The 21576-nt window shown below is 37.8% G+C and overlaps 1 protein-coding gene across 4 annotated transcripts in view; it reads left to right on the top strand.

Moving 5' to 3' along the window:
* Window positions 1-21576, top strand: part of DACH2 (dachshund family transcription factor 2) — a 782542-nt gene that overhangs the window by 187473 nt on the left and 573493 nt on the right. Inside the window, exon 1 of one of the 4 annotated variants that reach the window (XM_077145235.1) lies at window positions 13056-13225. The exons of the other annotated variants lie outside the window; for them this stretch is intronic. The gene's annotated coding sequence lies outside the window, so the exon portion shown is untranslated. Of the gene's footprint in view, window positions 1-13055; window positions 13226-21576 lie in introns of those variants that run through there. 4 annotated transcript variants of the gene reach the window in all.

Here is a 21576-nt window from a genome sequence, read left to right as displayed (position 1 = left end):
GGAGACCAGCACCCCTCCCCCATGGGCATGGCAGGCTTGTTCCCTAAGGAGAAAAGATGCAAAGTTTACTAGCAGCAAGGGCTAAGCACAACCATACTCCACTTGCAGAATTAATGCTCAAATTCAGACTCTTGAAAATAAGCCCCCAGCACAGAGAAACCTGGAATAAGTGTTAAAAGCTCTAGGAGGTTTTTCCCAGCGAGTTGGGGCAAAGATGATGGGAAAAAAACTGATGCTTTTTGAGTCAGACAGCACAAAATACTGCAAAAAGGCTGGATCCAGGGTGCCAGGAAGATGGTGGAATTCAGCGTTCTGGGAGATTGGCCCAATAGGATAGGTTGAGTTCATGCTTGCTCCAAGGAGTAGCTAGAGAAGGGATGGAAAGGTGACTGAGATAGTGATTCCAGGGTGTAAGTGACACAGGAGGATGTTCTACAGCACATAGGGAGGCTCTGGTCACAAATGCTGAAGAATTGAGATGCAGATAACAGGAGACCATTCAAGTTGGTGAAAACAGCCTAACGCACCCCTTTCCAAATGGAAGCCCAGACCCCTCAGGAGTGTACTGATGTGGATTCTAGTACTAAGAATGCTTTACCTGTGTCCCCCATGCCACACCTTGCTCTGGCACTCCAAGGTCTGCTTGAATTGCACCACATAACCACAATTACTGCACTGCACTTCTACAACCCCACAACTTGCACCCCATGCTCAAAGGCACAGCATAACATCCCCAAGCTGTGCCTGTATGTGCACTGCAGTACATCACTGCACTTTTGTGCCCTACCTCATGCCCTGCATTCTGCTCCACATACATCCTGCAAATACAAAGCTTTAGACTACTGAAGGAAATCAACTTATAAAGTAAATTGATCAAGATATTAAATGCCATGAAGACAATAGAAGATCACTAAGCATATCAAGATGCAGAGAGATAAGGCCCAGCCTAATGACTAAATTAAAACCCCAGAGGAGACACAGACTTTGGAACAGCTATTCAAAAATGTTCATATAACTCTGCTAAATAAAATAAATGGGATGGCTAATGACATAAAGGAGATCAAGAAGACACTAGAATAGCTTAAAGCAGAATTTGAAAGAATAGAAAAATAACAGAAATCAAAGAGATTAAAGATGCTGTAGACCAAATAAAAATATATACTAGAGACACACACAACAGCAGATTTGAAGAGGCAGAAGAAAGTATAAGTGAACTAGAGGACAGGATGACTGAATTTGAACACTCAAAACTCTGTATGGCAAAAAAGATGGAAACATTTGAATTTGGCAAAACAAAGCATGAAAATATAAGAATCATTGGTGTCCCAGAAGGAGAAGAGAAGAGTAAAGGGCTAGGAAGATTAGTTGAGGATATAATGGGGGAAAACTTCCCAACCCTTATAAAGGACAGAAATAGACAAATCAAAGAAGCCCAATGAACTTCAAATAGAATAAATCCAAATAGGCTTTCACCAAGACACATACTAATAAGTTGGTCAAATGTTGAACAGAAGCAGAAAATCCTAAAAGTGGCAAGGGAAAAACAATCTACTACATACAAGGGAAACCGCATAAGATTGAGTTCAGACTACACAACTGGCACTATGGAGGTAAGAAGGCAGTGGTATGCTATATTTAAGATCCTGAAAGAGAAAGACTTCCAGCATAGAATTCTATACCCAACCAGTCTGTCCTTCAAAACTGAGTGAGAGATTAAAATTTTCACAGACAAAAACCCCCTGAAATAATTTGTCAACAAAAAAGAAGCCCTACAAGAAATACTAAAGGGAGTTCTACGAGTTGGAAAAAAAAGACAGGAGAGGGAGGTCTTGAAGAGGGCACAGAATTGAAGAGTACCAGTAAGGGTAACTTAAAGGATAAAAAGAGAAAGAGGGAAAGTAATATACAGATCTGACAAATAAAATCCAAAGGATAAGATGGTGGATTCAAAAATACCTTTTCAATAATTACTTTGAATGTTAATGGACTAAATATACCAATTAAAAGATACAGATTGGCAGAATGGATTAAGAAATATAATTAAGCTGTATGCTGCTTACAAGAGACTTATCTTAGACACAAGAAGACAAATAGATTGAAAATGAAAGGATGAAAAAAGTTGTTCCATGCAAGTTGTAATCAAAAGAAAGCAGGAGAGGCTATACTAATATCAGCAAAATAGACTTTAAGTGTAAAGACATCATAAGAGATGAAGAAGGACACTATATATTTATAAAAGGGACAATTCACCAAGAAGAAATAAGAATTTTAAATATTTATGCTCTCTAGTGACAGACCCTTACCATATGAAAAATTTAGAATTGCTATAGCCCAAACACTCCTAAAGAGAGGGATGGAAAGATCAAAGATGATGGTGGAGTTATGCAGAGAAGATAAGATGTAACAAATGAATATGAATGCTGAATCATTAAATTGATATCTCTTTTGGTCTCTAGTATTTTAGAGCAGCTAGAAGTAAAAACCTAAAATTGTGAAATTGCAATCCATGTCAAACTCTGAAATATATTCTGCAACTAATTGTGGTGCTTTGCTTTGAAATTTATAGCTTTTTTGTATATATGTTATTCTACATGCAAAAAGCAAGGAAAAAAGTAAACTGTGAGGATAAAAATATATTTAAACACTCTAGCCTCCTATTTTCTGGAGCAGCTAGAAAGAAAAATCTGAGATGATCATATGTTAGCCCATGACAAACTCTGGGATCTGTCTTGTAACTACTTGTTGATGAGTGCTTTGAAAACTATTGCTTTTTTAATTTTGTTGCTTTATATATATGTTATACTATACAACAAAAAAAGTTAAAAATAAAAAAAAAAGATGTTTATGCTCCCAATCAAGGAGCTCCAAATTACATGAGACAGACATTGGCAAAGCTGAGGGGAGTGATAGATGTTTCAACAATAATAGCAATAATAGTAGGAGACTTCAATACACCACTTTCCTGTATAGATAGAACAAACAGATATAGAATCAACAAGGAAATAGAGAAGTTAAACAATTTGATAAATGAATTGGACCTAACAGCTATATATAGGGCATTACACCCCCAAATACCAGGATATTCATTCTTCTCTAGTGTTCATGGGACATTCTCCAGGATAGATCATATGCTGGGGACAAAATAGGTCTTTATAAATTTAAAAACATTGAAATTATTCAAAGCTCCTTCTTTGATCGCAGTGGAATGAAGTTGGATATCAGTAACCACCAAAGATTGAGAACTTTCACAAATGTATGGAAATTAAAAAACACACTCTTAAACAATCAATGGGTCCAGGTAGAAATTGCTAGAGAAACCAGTAGCTATCTAGAGATGAATGAAAATGAGAATACAATATGTGAAAACTTATGAGATGCAACAAAGGCTTTGCTGAGAGGGGAATTTATTGCCCCAAATGCCTACATTAGAAACAAGAAAGAGCAGCAACTGAGGACATAACTGCTCACCTGGATGAACTTGAGAAAGAACAACAAACTAACCCCAAATCAAATAGAAGAAGAGAAATAACAAAGATTAAAGCAGAGTTAAATAAATGGGAGAACAAAAGAACAATAGAAAGAATCAATAAAGCCAAAAGTTGGTTCCTTGAGAAAATCAATGAAATTGACAGGACATTAGCAAGGCTGACAAAGAATAAAGAGGGAGGGTGCAAATAAAGAAAATCAGAATTGAGAGGGAGGTCATTACTGCAGACCCTGAAGAAATAAAAGAAATCATAAGATGATCCTATGAACAGCTATATGTCAACAAGCTAGACAACTTAGATGAAATGGACAAATTCTTGGAAACACACAAAAAAAGCTACACTGATTCAGGAAGAAATAGAAGATTTCAACAAAGCAGACACAAGTAAAGAGATTCAATCAGCCATCAAAAATCTTCCTACAAAGAAAAGCCCAGGGCCAGATGGCTTCACAAACTTTTATCAAACATTCCAAAAAGAACTAACATCAAACCTGCTCAAACTTTTCCAAAAAATTGAGGAAAAAAGAACACTAATTTATTTTATGAAGCTAACATCATTTTAATACCAAAACAGGGTAAAGATGCTATAAGAAAGGAAAACTACAGACCAATGTCCTTAATGAACATAGATGCAAAAATTCTCAACAAAATATTAGCAAAACAAATCCAACAACACATTAAAAGAATTCTACACCATGACCAATTGGGGTTTATATCAGGAATGCAAGGATTGTTCAACAATTAATATAATACAGCAATTAACAAATTGAATGGGAAAAATCACATAATCATCTCCATTAATGCTTAAAAAGCATTTGACAAAATTCAACATCCTTTTTCTGATACAAACACTTCGAAAGATAAGAATCAAAGGTATCTTCCCCAATATGATAAAGGGCACATATCAAAAACCCTTACCCAGTAGTGTACTCAATGGAGAGAGACTGAAAGCTTTCCCTGTAAGATCAGGAACAAGATAAGGATGCCCTCTGTCACCATTATTATTCAACAGTGTACTAGAAGTTCTGGCTAGAGCATTCTATCAGGAAAAGAAATAAAGGCATCTAAATTGGAAAGGAAGAAGCACAACTTTCATTATTTTCAGGTGACTTGATACTATATATTACCTCTAAGCACTCCATCCTGCATAGTTTCAGGGGAGCTGCATGAAAAGAAAGAAGAAACGGGCTTCTTGAGAGGCAAAAAGCTGTTTATTAGAGTTACTTAGTTGATTATAAACCTTTGCTACAGTAAATATTTTTAGAACAGTGTTGAAGTTATACATACTAAAGAAATACATAGAATGCATACACACATACCTTAGATGTGTATGGGAAATATTTTACCCAAAGTTGATTATCAAGAACCAGCCATGAGGAACATTGTGCAATTGGGAACACACATTGTGAGAGGGGAAAAACAAAACATCTAGCTGGTGCAATCCCACAATGCCAGGCTGTTTACAGCATGACGTTTTCCATCATTCTTATGGGATCTTAGCTGCCTGGCGCTCTGCCACATTTCCCTTTTTTTGTTTTGAGTCATCATTAAATATTTCATGGAACATACTAGATGGGAAGAGGCTTGGTTATTTATAAACAGCTTGAGTAGAATGAACATGATCAATAGATATAATAGAAATGATTACAAAGGTATTGGACCAGGCTCATAGATTTAAAGAGAGATACCAATGATTAGGGCTGAGCTGAGAGATTTCCTCAGAAATAGCTTGCAGATAATCACTGTGCAAACTCAGAGGTATATCATGGAGTTGTTGTCTTAGAGAAATTCCTAAGGACTACATTTTGGGTTAAATTTCTCCTGAAAGCCTTTTGTATATGCAGTCTCACAGAGTCCCATGAATATTGAGAGCTGTTCCAGGGGAGAGGAGTAACACAAATAGATGTATAGTTAAAATCACATTGAAGAGCTAGACAAGTACCTAGAGCTTGTTGCATTTCTCCTGGCCATAAGACAGCAGCCTCTAAAGCATTAAGTAAGGTTAAAATTTCATTATTGCTCAATTCCTGGTGCTGGCCCATGCAAACAAAAATTTCATTATCAATATTGGTTTGCTCCATTAATTCATATGTGGTATTTTGAACAAGGCTATTTACTTGATCAGCAGTTTTAATGGATGTAGTTAAAGAGACAATGATCATGGTGGAAGTAGCAGCTAGTATAACTATGGAAATTAAACACATGATAAGAGTTCCTAAGAATCTTCTCCTACAAATTTTTTCAAATGCATGTGTTAGCAAAGAGATATCAGCATGTTAGTAGTTCCAGTTTGTTGTATCATGGTGGAGCCTTGTTGATCCATCAATTTTAAGACTCCTCAAGTCACATTACAGTCTTTGTTGAGTTTTTGTCATTTTCTTTGATGAGAGATATTAATCTCCATTTTCTTCAGTGGTAGGATGTGGGTCTCTGGGTCCTGGGTTGTCTTTGTTTGTGGCCTTCAGTTGAGTGTGATTGACTGGAGGGTTTTCTTAGATAGGTCCATGGTAAGGTTTCACCAAATGCGCTGGAAACCACTGCACACCTGTAGGAGTGGAGACATATGCATATCCCCTTCTGCAGGTGTGTTAGTTAGGGTTCTCTAGAGAAACAGAATTGACAGGAAATATCCATAAATATAAAATTTATAAAAGGGTCTCACAAAACTGTGGGAACATAGAGTCTAAAATCTGTAGGGCAGGCTGTGAAGTTGACAATTCTGATGGAGGGTCTGGATGAACTCCACAGGATTGTCTCACTGACTGAAGCAGGGAGATAGTGTCTTTTCTAAATCCTCCTTAAAAGCTTTCCATTGATTAGATTATTTATTCTAATTTATCTATTTAATCATTCATTGCAGAAGGTACTTCCCTTGGCTGATTACAAATGGAGTCTGCTGTGGATGCAGCTGACTTGGTCATGATTTAATTTTATGAAATGTCCTCATAGCAACAGACAGGCCAGCACTTGCCCAACCATATAAATGGGAACCACCACCTGGCTAAGTTGACACATGAACCTGACCATGACAGTCCACCCATTGTCAACTTGGAAGCTATGCATATCACCTTAAACCATATTTAATTTCTAAATAGAAAACAATAAAAGACACATTTTTTCCTCACCTAACAATACTTGTGTACAACTGGAACACATTAAATCTTTCCAGAATAGGGTGCAAGTCTTTGGGTAATATTCATTCTTAAACTTGATCTCTTACAACTTGAATACTATAATAACGAACAAAACAGTATTACAATCCTCATTTCTGTAACTGATCATGTGGTTGTAGTTTGCATTTATCATTAACTTCTTCCACTACCCATTCCATGTTCCCATACCCTCAGCAAGCACTTCCACTGACTGTGGTTCTTTGCCTAGAGGGGTGACCCAAACCTTCAATTCCTGAAGTTTCAGAGCCTTTGGTAGTCCTGCCTAGATTGGGTTGTTGCATATTTCCATTGATTTTAATCACAGGGCATGGTAGTACTAAAAGACGCCCAAGGAGATCTCCTATATTCCAGGAAAACTCTTCTTTACCTCCATTGTGTACTTGCAGTCCTATTTTCCTCTGATAGTCAGGGTCAATCACCCCAGCCAGTAATGTAATCCACTTCTTGGCTTGTTGATCTAGGAGCATGAGTAGCCTAAAGTGACCAGGTGGCAGTCTTAGATTCCAGTTCAATGGAATCGTTGTTTCTCCTGGTGGGCGCACTCTCCCTGTGGGAATTAAAACCTGTAGACCAGCAGAGCTCAAGGTCACAGGGACAGGAAGCAAAAAATTTCATAATTGATCACTAGGAGAAATAATGAGTGGTGCCACTCCCATTTCTACCTCTTGGTTCTTGGACCCATGGATCCTGGCTACGGGAGAAACAGCACCATACAGTGGATGTTGATTCAGAGCATGCACAGCTTCCTGGAGAACATTACCTTAGACCTTCGGGGTACTGCCACCTAGTTGGCACCATAATTGAGTTTTCAAAAAGGCATTCCACCATTCTATCAATCCAGCTGCCTCTGGATGATGGGGAACATGGTAAGACGAGAGAATTCCATGAGAGTGTGCCCATTTCTGCACTTCATTTGCCATGAACTGTGTTCCTTCATCAGAAGCAATGCTGTGCCGAATACCATGATGATGGATAAGGCATTCTGTAAGCCCACAGATGGTAGTTTTGGCAGAAGCACTGTGTGCAGGGAAAGCAAACCCATATCCAGAGTATGTATCTATTCCCATTAGAAAAAATCGCTGCCCCTTCCATGAAAGGAGTGTTCCAATGTAATCAACCTGCCACCATGTAGCTGGCTGGTCACCTCAAGGAATGTTGCCATATTGGGGCTGAGTGTGGGTCTCTGCTGCTGGCAGATTGGGCACTCAACAGTGGCTGTAGCCAAGTCAGCCTTGGTGAGTGGAAGTCCATGTTGCTGAGCCAATGCATAGCCTCCATCCCTACCACCATGACCACTTTGCTCATGAGCCCATTGGGAAATGTCAGGAGTTGCTGTAGAAAGAGGCTGATTGGTACCTACAGAACAGGTCATCTTATTCATTTGATTATTAAAACTTTCATCTGCTGAAGTCACCCTCTGGTACTCATTCACATGGGACCCAAATATCTTAATGCTTTTAGCCCACTCAGAAAGGTCTATCCACATACCTCTTCCGCAATCCTCTTTGTCACCAATTTTCCAATTATGTCCTTTCCAAGTCCCTGACCATCCAGCCAAACCATTAGCAATAGCCCATGAGTCAGTATACAAACACACCTCTGGCCAGTTCTCCTTCCAAACAAAATGAAGAACCAGGTGCACTGCTAGAAGTTCAGTCCACTGGGAGGAATTCCCTTCACCACTTTCCTTCAAGAACACTCTGGAAAGGGTTTGGAGTGCTGCAGCTGTCCACTTTCAGGTGGTACCCGCATATTGTGCAGAACCATCTGTAAACCAGGCCTGAGTTTTCTCTTCCTCTGTCAATTCACTGTAAGGAACTCCCCAAGAGGCCATAGCTCTGGTCTGGGAAAGAGAAAGTAATGTGGCAGGAGTAGAGACAATGGACATTTGAGCCACTTCTTGTAACTTACTTGTGCCTTTAGGCTCTGGCCCTATCATATATGTACCATTTTCATTTTATGATGAAGTGCTGCTGTGCATGCCCAAATTTATAGCTTGGTGGGTCAGACAACACCCAGCTCATGATAGGCAACTCACATCTCATGGTAACTTGGTGGCCCATGGTTAAGCATTTAGTCTCTACTAGGCTTAGTAGCAGGTGGAAACTACTCAAAAGGAGAGTAGTTATCTGCAGCAGATGGTAAGACTTTGCTCCAAAATCCTAAGGGTTTGCATTGTGATTCTCCTATAGGGACCTGCCAAAGGCTTATACACCATCTCTATTTGCCACTGACACTTTCAGCACCATTGAATCTGCTGGATCATATGGTCCAAGTGGCAGAGCAGCTTGTACAGCAGACTAGACTTGTCACAGAGCTCATTCTTGTTCAGGTCCCCACTCAAAATTAGCAGCTTTTCTGGTCACTTGATAAATGGGCCCAAGTAGCACACCCAAATGAGGAATACGTTGTCACCAAAATCCAAAGAGACCAACTAGGCATTACACCTCTTTTTTGGTTGTAGGAGGGGCCAGAAGCAACAACTTATCCTTCACCTTAGAAGGGATATTTAGACATGCCCCATACCACTGGACACCTACTACTTTAACTGAGGTGGAAGTCCCTGCAATTTTGTTGGATTTATCTACCATCCTTTGGCATGCAAATGTCTTCCCAATAAGTGTAGAGTATTTGCTACTTCTTGCTCACTAGGTCCAATCAACATGATATCAATATTCTGGAGCAGTGTGCTGTCTTGTGGGAGGGAGAAATGATCAAGTTCCCTGTTGATAAGATTATGACATAGGGCTGGAGAGTTTATATACCCCTGAGGTAGGACAGTGAAAGTATATTGCTGACTTTGCCAGCTGAAAGCAAATTGTTTCTGGTGGTTCCTACTAACAGCTATTGAGAAAGAACCATTTGCCAGATCAATAGCTGCATGCTAGGTACCAGGAGATGTATTGATTTGCTCAAGCAATGATACCACATCTGGAACAGCAGCTGCAATTGAGGTTACCACCTGGTTGAGTTTATAATAATCCACTGTCATCCTCCATGACCCATCTGTTTTCTGCACAGGCCAAATAAGAGAGTTGAATGGGGATGTGGTAGGAATCACCACCCCTGCATCCTTCAAGTCCTTAAGAGTGGCAGTAATCTCTGCAATCCCTCCAGGATTCCAGTATTGCTTCTGGTTACTATTTTGCTAGGTAGGGGTAGTTCTAGTAGTTTCAACTTGGCCTTTCCCACCATAATATCCCTCACTCCATGAGTGAGAGATCCAATGTGGGGTTCTGCCAGTTGCTCAGTATGTCTATTCCAATTATGCATTCTGGAACTGGGGAAATAACTACAGGATGGGTCTGGGGGCCCACTGGACCCACTGTGAGATGGAGCTGAGCTAAAACCCAATTGATCACCTGATCTCCACAAGCCCCCACTCTTACTGGTGGACCAGAGTGATGTTTTGCATCCCCTGGAATTAATGTCACTTCTGAACCAGTGTCTAATAATACCTGAAATGTCTGATCATTTCCTTTTCCCCAATGCACAGTTACCCTGGTAAAAGGCTGTCAGTCTCCTTGGGAAAGGCTTAGAGGAAGATTAACAGTATAAATTTTTGACAGTGTACAGGGTCCTCCCCAAAAGGGACCTGTCCTCCCCTTCATTCAAGGGGTTCTGGATTTATAAACTGTCTCAAGTCTGGAAATTGATTAAGGGGCCCTGACTCTGTTTTTGTAATTCAAGTTAGACTTCTGTTCACTTGACCTAGAACTCTTGTTTGTACAGCTCGAACAAGAATTTAGTAGACTGCCCATCTATTGTACTTCTAGGTACCTCATGATTTACTAGCCAATGCCACAAGTCTCTGCGAGTCATATTATTTTGACTCCTACTTTGTGTCTGCTGTCTATTATGATAGCCATGTCCACCTTGTCTTTGGCAATTAAGTGCTGCCACTTGGCTTCTGCAAATTCAGGATCCAGTCATCCCATTGTGTTTAAGGATTCCAGCTCAGTGACAGCAGTTCCCATAAAATCTGACCTACAGAGAAGTGCAACTACAGAGCTCTTCAGGGATTATGGTGCTAGTCTCACAAATTTATTTCTCACTGTTCTTGTAAAAGGTGCATCCTGTGGACATTCCTGGGGTATAAGAGCAGGTTTTGGGTGATAAATCCACTCTAACATTCCAAGCTCTCTAAGTTGTTGGATTCAGACATCTACATTATACCATGACAGTTCTTGCATTTCAGCCTCAGGTAGTGTTGGCCACCTTTTGATCCATGTTTTAGCCAACAATCCAATCTGTTAATGCCTTTTCTAAGCCCTCAAGCTATAACATTGAATGCAGAATCTCTGCTTAGTGGGCCCATATCAATAAATTTAGCCTGATCCAGATTTATATTCCTCCCACCATTTTCCCACACCCTTAAAATCCATTGCCACACATATTCCCCTGATTTCTGACTATAGAAATTGGAAAAATCACACAATTCTTTTGTAGTATAGCATATGTCCTCATGGGAGATACTTTTTACTTCACTTTTTGGGGCCTGTTGGGACTCTAGTCTAGTTATATATCTGGAAGAAATGAGGGGTGGTTTGGGTGGATTATGAAAGGAATTAGAAGTACCATTCAAGCCATTTGCTTCAGGGCAGTCATTTGCGTTTCATCTGGTGAAACAAGATTAATCACTCTAGAGCTAATCCCTTCAGATGGAAGAGGTGGCCAACTACTCAGGACAGGCTGGAGGTGGGCCAGCTAAGTCCTCAGGTAAGATTATTACAGAGTTATCTCGGGAAGACTCAGTGTGACCTTAGGTTTCAACCTCTCCACCAACATCATTTTCAATCCATATGTTGCCATCTCATTTTTCAGGGTCTGATTCCTTTCCAGTCAATGCCATCAATTTACTGGCAGACACCATGCAAGATTGAGATTTCAGTTTACATTGTAAAGCCTTTACTCTAACAATAAGATTCTGAGTCTGATTTTCAGAGATCTCAAGTCCATGGCCAAAGGAAATAAGATTTTCCTTCACGACAGTCATAGAAACTTTACATCTGTCAGACGGCCCTTAAGCTTCTCATTTGAAGCCTTGAGCCCATCCCTTTCACTCATTAATGTATACAGTGTATCTAAGTACAACCAGCCAACATCTCTATACCTCCTATTTCCACAAAACTCCATAAAGGTGTCAAAAACATTATCCCCCAGAACCTGGTTTTGTACAATTGAAACATTAGAAGATTCGAATGATGATGTTTTGACTATCTCTTTTGCCAATTCACCCCCTGGATTCTGATTATGAGAATCAGAGTCCTTAGTGCCTTGGAGTCCAGTCAGAGTAGAAAACCAATTATAGAAACTCATTTTTAAGATTCTGTTTCCTAAGAACCATTACTGGTAGATAGGCCAGCACTTGCCCAACCAGACAAATAGGTACCACCACCTGGCCAAGTTGACATATGAACCTGACCATGACCCCAAGTTAATAATGGAGCTGGCCCCTTCCAGAGGTTTTCTTCCAAGGGATCCTTGTAAAGTACTAGTGGGCATTTCCCCTTATGTCCCACAGCATGGAAGTGTTTTTCTCTGGCTGTGTAGCCTGAAGAGTCACAATTAAAAGAATTTAAAGTGTGTAAAGCTTTGTATAATCTTTTTTTTTTCAGGGAGAGTCAATCACTATTTCCCCCCCTTTTTTGTTTAAGCAATCATGTTTTCAAGGGGCCATGAGCACTCTCCATGATGGCTTGCCCCTGTGGATTGTGTGGGATGCCAGTGGAATATATAATATCCCACTGCTGAAAGAAAAATTCTAATGCATGAGAAATGAGGCTGGCCCATTATTTGTTTTTATTTTGTCTGGTTTTTCTAAAAAAGGAGAATGCTTCTAGTAAACAGGCCTTGACATGTTGACCTTTTTTCACCTGCATGTGTGGAGGCAAAGATACAATGAGGAAAGGTGTCAATACTTACATGCATATATTTCAGGCATCCAAACATAGGAATATAAGTAATATCAGTTTGTCATAATTCATTGGCTTGCAAACTGTGGGGATTTGATTCCTCTGGGTGGTGAAGGCCTAGAAATCTTTTGGCAGTCAGTGTATGCTTTGAAATTTGTTTTGCCTTTGTGGCAATGATGTGAAACATTTTTTGCAGAGGTTTTGCATTTTGATGATAAAATTCAAGAGAGACAACAGCCTTGTGAAAGGAGAGATTTAGAGTGACTATGGAGTTAGCTTGAGAATTGTTTTTGGTTAATGGTCCTGGATGTTTAGTATGAGATTGAATATGAGTGATATATAGTTGAAATTTGCATTGATGTAAGACAGTTTGCAGAGTTAGAAAAAGAGCATGCAAAGATTGATCAGGAGTTTCTTTTAGCAAGGCTGTTTCAATATTTTGAACAAGGTAGACTGTGTATTTTGAGTCACTTACAATGTTTAATGGCTTTGCAGAAAAATGTTGCAAGGTCAAAATGACTGCACTGATTTCTGCTTTTTGAGTTGAAGTATGAGAAGAGGTAAAAGAATGCCAAGAATTGTTTTCCTTCCAGGTAAAAGCAGCTTTTCCTGTTTTTCCAGATCTGTCCACAAAAACAATTTAAGCTCAGGTAAGTGGTCTGGGAGACAATACACTGGGTATAACAAAAGTAAAGTTGGCAAACTGCTGAAGCAACTTGTCAGGGGGTAAGTACAACAAGATTTCTCCAGTGAAGTCAGCAAGAGCTAGCTGAAAGTCTAAAGAAAATGATAATAAGTTTTTACAGTGTTTTTGGGTTAATTTAAGTTGTATGTAAGCAGGATGATATCCAGTCAGCTGATGATAATGCAGTCATCCTTTGGCAATCATGTTTGCTAATAAACAATAATATGGATTAATAAAGTACTAAGGAAGGTGGAAAAGAAAATTCAATTCCAGGCAAGATAGATCAGGAGCCAATTGTCCAAAAATTCCTGTAGGAGAATGCATGGTGAAAACAGTGAATAAGCGTACCAGAAAGGAAGGAACGAAATGAGGAACATATTTTTGTTGAATGGAGTCCTCCATGAGCTGCAGTTTTTTCTGGGGTTCCAGAGTCAAAGTGCGAGGGGAATTGAGATCTGATGGACTCTTCAGTGTATTAAAAAGGTGAGTTAATTGATATGCAGGAACTCCTAAGGAGAGCCTAATTCAGATGATAGCCCATAATAGTTTTTGGAAATCATTCAAGGTTTTTAAGCAAGCAGTTCAAATCTGTAGATTCTGAGGCTTAACAGTTTTTTTCTATCGAAATATAACCTAAGTATTTCCAAGGGGAAGTATGCTGAATTTCATTCAGGAGCTATTCTTAGACCGGCATTTGTTATTTTAGGTTGTAAAGTCGCGAAAGTTTGGTTAATGATATTCTCATTTGGAGCTGTTCATAAGATATTATTCATATAATGATATATAAAGATGGTCAGAAATTGAAGCCTAATAGGTTGAATAACCTGATGTATTAACAATTGACATAGAGTAGGGCTGTTTAGCATACCTTGAAGAAGTACAGTCCAATGATATCGAACAGAAGGGGTGGAGTTGTTAAGGGAAGGAAGGAAGAATGCAAAGCGTTCCTTATCTTTGGCTGCTAAAGGAATAGTGAAAAAGCAGTCTTGTAAATCAATTATAATTAAGGGCTATTCCTGTGCGATCATGGCAGGGTTAGATGTTTCTAATTGTAAAGGCCCCATAGGTTGGATGATGGCATTAATTTGTCGTAAGTCATGTATCCATCTTCATTTTCCAGATTTTTTAGGAATAACAAACAAGGGAGTGTTCCATGCACTAGTAAGTTTTTCCAGGTACCCTTGCTTTAATTGTTCTTCTGCTAGTAAGTGAGCAAACTTTAACTTTTCCTGTTTTAAGGGTCACTGATCATCCCATATTGGCGTGTCAGTGAGACAAGTAAGGGCAAGAGGTTTTAAACGATCGGTGGCCCCTATGAAAAAGAAGGTAACAATAGTTTTGCTTGCCATTGTGACAAAAGGTCTCAGTCCCATAAGTTTATAGGGATAGGCATGACATAAGGTTGAAAAAAACCACTTTTATGATTAGGGCCAAGGACCTGTAGCATATTCTTACTTTGTTGTGGTTTTGAGAAGCCCCCGATCCTTTCTGCAGGAAATTGGCAGTCTTTTAGTGACCACTCCTCAGGCCAATTGGAATTAGACATGACAGAAATATTTGCTTTTGTGTTTATTAACCTCGTGAAGGGCTGGCCCTTGAAGGTGATTTGCAACATAGGTTTATCTATTTTAATTTTTTGGACCAAAAAATTTAATAATTTGGACCAAAAACCAGTATTAAGGTCAGTACTACCAAAGCCTCTGGGCACTCTCATTTGAGAGTTTGCTTATCAGGTCCTTGACACTAATATTATTAAGCTTTGTAAGGGAGTTTGTGGTAAAAATTTATTTTAAATAACCCAAAACTGTAATATTATTAAGCTTTGTAAGGGAGTTTGTGGTAAAAATTATTTTAAATAACCCAAATGAGAGAGCAATTTGCCTAATAATTTTGTAGGGGCTGAAGTAGTGGGAAATAAAAATAATTGAATAGGAAGTTGGGGACTTTTATGGCTTAGCCTTTTTAAACAGTGAGATGATTTTTTTTATATAGCTGGGGACATGATAAAGTTAACATAAAGTATGAGAAGTTATTTCGATAAAACATAAACTTTCTGCTTTTATATAGATTATTTAAAAATAATTTCACAACTCTTCATTAAAACAGAGAAAATTAAATTTTAGTTTTGCATTAGTATATTATTTGATATTAAAGAGTTTAGAAATTTTGTAAATAGATAAATTCTTTTTAACTTTGACTATAATTTCCTTTTTCATAAACCTTCAGTAACCTATTATATTTATTCAGGCCTTGTTTTATACTTTCTCATTTTGTATCAGCCATTTAATTTATTTTAGGACAAAACTACTTTCTCTTTTTTTAAATAAAAACACATTTTATAGTTTGCATATTTTAATTATTACAATGATTTTAGAAAATGTTTTGAAGCAAACATCTTACCACATATAATTACTATTGAAATTAAACTTGTTAGGATAATGTCAAATACTTAAAATGCTTTAGTTAATGCATATTTGAAACATTAATATACTTTTTAAAATAAGGATTTGTGGTACATACAGATATATTTTTTCTAAAAAATTGTATTTCTTTAGAGTTTTATGATCATCATATATTTTTAAAAGATTAAATATAAGGCACCTCATTTCATTTGTGCTTTTTATTTATTTATTTATTTATTTTTTGCATGGGCAGGCACTGGGATTTGAACCTGGATCTCTAGCATTGTAGGCAAGAACTCTGCCTGCTGAGCCACCTTGGTCTGCCCTCATTTGTGCTTTTTACAAAATGAATTTAATTATAAGATGCTATTGAATTTAAAGGTTCATTCTTAGGCTCTTTCTCATTGATGTTTAATTTATACAATGGTCGGGTTTCAATTAGCTTATGTGACTGGGCCCAGGTGGTCCTCTGGGAGCTGACTAGAGACCAAGATGAGCTCCCTGGGACCTAGATAACTTTATTAAAATACATCTCCTTCTGGAAGGATAGTCAGTCTTCCCAGCTGGAGTGCACATTTCAACAATTTCTTACCAAAGTCATACAATGGAGTACTCAGAAGCACACTTGCTTCAATGGGAATTTGCCTGTCAATATTTTGAATGGCTTGTTGGGTACAGCCTTCTTGAAATTCTAATCACTAAATACTCTATTGAGCATGAGTTACTATTGTTTTAACAATTTTTAAATTGCATGAGCACATTTGATAACTCTGAGCAATAGATTCTACAATTTTTTTTGAAAAGACCTTTGGAGCCCATTTTTATTAACATTTCTTTTTAGTACTTTTAAATACCATATACAGAAGGGCTTTATGCTGAGTTTGCCCAAATTCAATAATCTTAAGAAATTGTTCCTGCTCTTTAGAAAGATCAGAGCCTGCAGTTTGGAAAGTGAAAGAAGAATGGAAGCAGGCTGGCAGTATTTAGTGTACTGTGATTCTCTTACCATGAGAATTGATCTGGACAAAATTCACCCCCTAGGTGTTGCTTCTGTGGCCCTTAGTCTCGAAAAAGATGACAAGGCCGCATGATGGGCACCACTCGTTACCCCCAAACACTCTGTCCTAAAGATAGTTTCGGGGAGCCACATGAAAAGAAAAAAGAAATGAGCTTTTTGAGAGGCAAAAAGCTGTTTATTAGAGCTATTCAGTTGATTATTTACTTTTGCTACAGTTACTACTTTTAGAACAGTGTTGAAGTCATACATTGTCAGAGGGAAACAACAGAACGTCTGGCTAGTGCAATCCCGCAAGTCCAGGGTGTTTTCAGCCTTGTCATGGGGTTTTCTGTCATTCTTATGGGATCTTAGCTGCCGGGCACTCTGCCTTATATAACTATACTTGGAAAATCCTGAGAAATCTACAGCAAAGTTACATGAGCTAATAAACAAATTCAGCAAGGTGTCAGGATATAAAATTAATGTGTAAAAATCAGTAACATTTCCATACACAAGGAGTGACCTAACTGAGAAGTCAGTTAAGGAAAAAATTCCATTCAAACAGCAACTAAAGGAATCAAGTATCTAGAATGAACTTAACTAGGGATATAAAGGGCTTGTGCACAGAAAGCTAAATAATATTGTTAAAATAAATCAAAGAAGTTCTAAATAAGTGGAAAGGTATTCCCTGCTCATGGATAGGTTGATTAAATATAGTTAAGATGTGAATTCTACCCAAATTGCTCTACAGATTCAATGCAGCACCAATCAAAATTCCAACAACCTACTTTGAAAACTTGGAAAATCTAGTTACCAAATTCATCTGGAAGGGAAAGAGACCCCAAATAGGTAAAAGCATTCTAAAAAGAAGAATGAAGTGGGAGGATTAACATTGCTTGACTTTAAAACCTATTATGAAGCCACTGTGGTCAAAACAGCATGGTACTGGCACAAGGATAGAAATATTGACCAATGGAATACAACTGAGAATGCAAAATTAGACCACCAAATCTATGTTCAATTGATCCACTGAACTGGAACAAAACAGTCTTTTTAATAAATAGGAAATGGAGAACCAGATATCAATAGCCAGAAGAATGAAAGAGAACACTAACCTCACACTGTATACAAAAATTAACTCAAAATGGATCAAACACTAAATATAAGAACTAGTGTCATAAAGCTTCCAGAAGAAAAATGTAAGGAAACACCTTTAAGAGATATTAATAGGAGGTAGTTTTTTAAACTTTACACCCAAAGCACAAGCAACAAAAGGAAAAATAGATAAATGGGAACTGCTCAAAATCAGTTTTGAGGTGCAGATGCTTCTGCACCTCAAAAGACTGTCAAAAAGGTGAAGAAACAGCCAATTCAATGGAAGAAAATATTTGGAAGTCACACATCTGACAAAGATTTGATATCCCGCATATATAAAGAAATCATACAACTCAACATCAAAAGACTAAATAACCAAATAATAAATTGGGCTAATGATATGAATAGGCATTTATTTGAAAAGCAAGTATAGATGGCTCAAAAGCACATGAAGAGATGCTCATTTTCATCATTTATAAGGGAAATGCAGATCAAGACTACAATGAGATACCACCTAACACTTATAAGAATGGCTGCTATTAAAAAACAGGAAATTACAAAAGCTGGAGAGGATGTGAGTGAGTTGTGACACTTATGCAGTGCTGGTGGGAATGTATAATGGTACAGCTGCTATGGAAAACTGTTTGGTGGTTCCTTGGGAAACTAAACAACAATTTGCCCTATGACCTTGCAATAGCACTTTTTGGTATATACCCAGAAGAGCTGAAAACAGTGACACAAACAGACATTTGCACACCAATTTTCATAGCAGCATTATTCACAATTGTCAAAAGATGGAACAATCCAAATGTCCATCAACAGATGAGTGGATTAACAAAATGTGGCAGATACATAAAATGGAATATTATGCTGCAGTAAGGTGAAATGATGTCCTGAAGCATTACAGAATGGATGACCCTTGAGGACATAATGCTGAGTGAAATAAGCCAGACACGAAAGAATAGATACTGTATGACTCCACTTTTATGACCACAATATAGATAAAATCACAGGCTTATGAAACAGAATATAGTAGATTTAGAGATACATAAAAGTTAGAGATGAGTGAACTGTTAGCTAATGAGGTTGAACTCAAAGGTAAGGGAATAGATGGAAGTAAAGAGGTTCACTAGTGGATCTATAATTAATATTACCATATTAAAGGTAAACATGATTGAAAGGGGTTATATAGACCTGTGTGTTCCACTGGTTAACACTACAAATATAACTAAGTTCTTGCATGAACTACCTCAAAGGTATGATTCTTGTACAGAGTGTTTAAGTTCAGGGTATAGGAGGAAAACTGCTAGTGCATGTGGTGGGCTATGTTTAACAGGAAAACAGCACTAAAACAGCAATACCATGGGTAAATAATGGGAAGAGGGACAAGAGTTAAGGGGAGATTTAGATTTTTTATTTTGTGAGTGTGTATTTATTGGTTATCTTTCTCTTGGTAACAATCAAATTATCTTTGGGCACTACACATGATGCCTAATGAATGGAGGTGGCTGAATGATGCACTGACTGAGAAGTAGATTGGTGAGCAATGGTGTATACATATGATTAAATGCTGTGCTGCTACAAAAGGAATGGAGTTTTGAGGCATGCAAAACTGTGAAGGAACCTGTAGGACATCTGGTGAGGCAACATAAGCCAGACACTAAAGAGCAATTATTGTATAGTCTCCTTTAGAAAATGCTTATAAGAAAACAGGGGCCTAGATTGTAAGCTCTTGTAACAGTCACATTTAGTGTGGAGTAGCCATTATTACTTGTGTGTTTTTAGAGGCTGTTTTATATATGTCTAACTTGTTATTCGAAGATAATAATGAAGGTGGTCATTTCAGGATTAAAGTAATTCAGAACACATGGGGTAAGGAAGACATTGTTTATATTTTAAACCCTCAACTATTCTTTGAAACCAAAGGAAGAAAGGTTTATTTTGTCCAGAACCTAAATTTTCTGTAGCACATAATTTAACTCAATCTGTCTAGATAGATCATTTGAACAATTGAAACACAGGGAACCCAGAATAAGAATGAGGGCTCTTAATCCTGTATAGTTTAATGTAATGCCTGGATTTATCCCAGAATATATTAAGCAGATAATAAAAAATATTGGCAAAGTTCCTTGAGGGATGGGAGAAAAAATATGGAACTATTAAACTTTACCACTGGTGAAACCCCTGATACTGTATCAAACATTAGGGACACCCAAATCAATAGGCCAAGCCCTTGTTCTTGAGGCTTGCTCTAGTGGAGCATTTGTATCTAGTGGAGAAGCTTAGTCTACCTAAAGGTATGCCTAAGAGTTACTTCTGGGAGACTTCTTTTATTACGCAGAGTGGCCTCGCTCTCTCTTAGCCCAATTCTGCAAGTGAAATCATTGCTTCCCCCCCTAAATGGGACATAAATCCAGGGGTGAAAGTCTTCCTGGCAGTGTGGGAGATGTCTCCCAGAGATGAGTCTGCCTGTGGCACCATGGGCTCAACAATGCCATGCTGAACAAAAGGGAAAAGATGTGTAATAAATAAGCTATTTATTGAGAGTTCAAACAGAGTTGAGAGGCTATTCTGGAGGTTGCTCTTATGCAAACTTTAGTTAGACATTGCTGTTGATCACAATTTGCCAAACCCCAAACAAAACCATTCCATCCAATCCCTAAAGAATACCTAGGGCAATATATAAGATTCTACAAATGTTCCATGCACTAGGGTAACTTTCCAGAAAACTACAACCTCCAGATGGGTCTCTGGACCAGATAAATCTTGAAATCAAGAGGTGTCAGTCTCTCCAGAACATCTGGTAGTTCTATCTCCTTACCCCTTATTATTGACAGCCCTTCCACCAAGAAAAAGTTAGATTAATCATAGCCCAAATACTTTTAAAGAGTGGGAAATAGATCAAAGGTGTGTTATACAGAAAAGTTAGGTTTTAACAAAGGAGTGTGATTTCTAAATCATTGTATTGATATTTATTTTAGCCTCCAGTGCCTTAAAGCAGCTAGAAGTAAAAACCTAATATTGTGGAATTGTAACCCATACCAAACTCTGAAATCTGTTCATTGTTCTGTGCTTGAAATTTATTGCTTTTTTGTATATATGTTATTTTTCACAAACAAAGTGATGATGAAAAAATGCATGGATTTCTTCTAGCCTCCAATCTTCTGGAGCAGCTAGAAGGAGAAATTTGAGAGGATCATATGGTAGCCTATGACAAACTCTGGGATCTGTCCTGTAACTACTTGTTGAAGAGTGCTTTGAAAACTATTGCTTTTTTATTTCTTTGTTTTGTATGCATGTTATATATACAATAAAAAAGTTAAAAAAAAGATGAAATAGGCCGATTTAAGCCCATAGTTGATTTACTATCAATGAAGATATTCAAGCAGTCGTTGAGTGACTTCTTGGTGGGTTGCTTAAGAGAGGACTCAAGCATCAATTGTAGCCTGATAGACTGGATGTCTTTTAATGTTTCTTTTTACCCTAAGTTTTTTATGATTCTGTAAATCTCATCAACATCTCATTCATTCATTTAACAAAAATAATCAATCTACAGTATATCTAAGCAGACATACACGATCATGTGAATATATGCATTTTTCTTCTCTATCCAAGAACCTAACTTATGAGTGAATCTTGCATGAATTTTATCTATTAAAAATTTTGAATTCTAAATAAGTTACACATTGAGCCAATTTTGCTTATTTTAAAAACACGAGTTACAGTGTTTCTGTTTAAAACAACAATTTACATCTTAATATGACATCACTCAGAAGGCTTCAGACACCTACTTTATTTTGAAGTAGAACGTGTTCTAAATAG

This window comes from Tamandua tetradactyla, chromosome X (assembly GCF_023851605.1).
Source record: "Tamandua tetradactyla isolate mTamTet1 chromosome X, mTamTet1.pri, whole genome shotgun sequence".
NCBI classification, from domain to species: Eukaryota; Metazoa; Chordata; class Mammalia; order Pilosa; family Myrmecophagidae; genus Tamandua; species Tamandua tetradactyla.
Note: the sequence above shows the minus strand (reverse complement) of the source record. Positions and strands in the feature narration are given on the sequence as shown.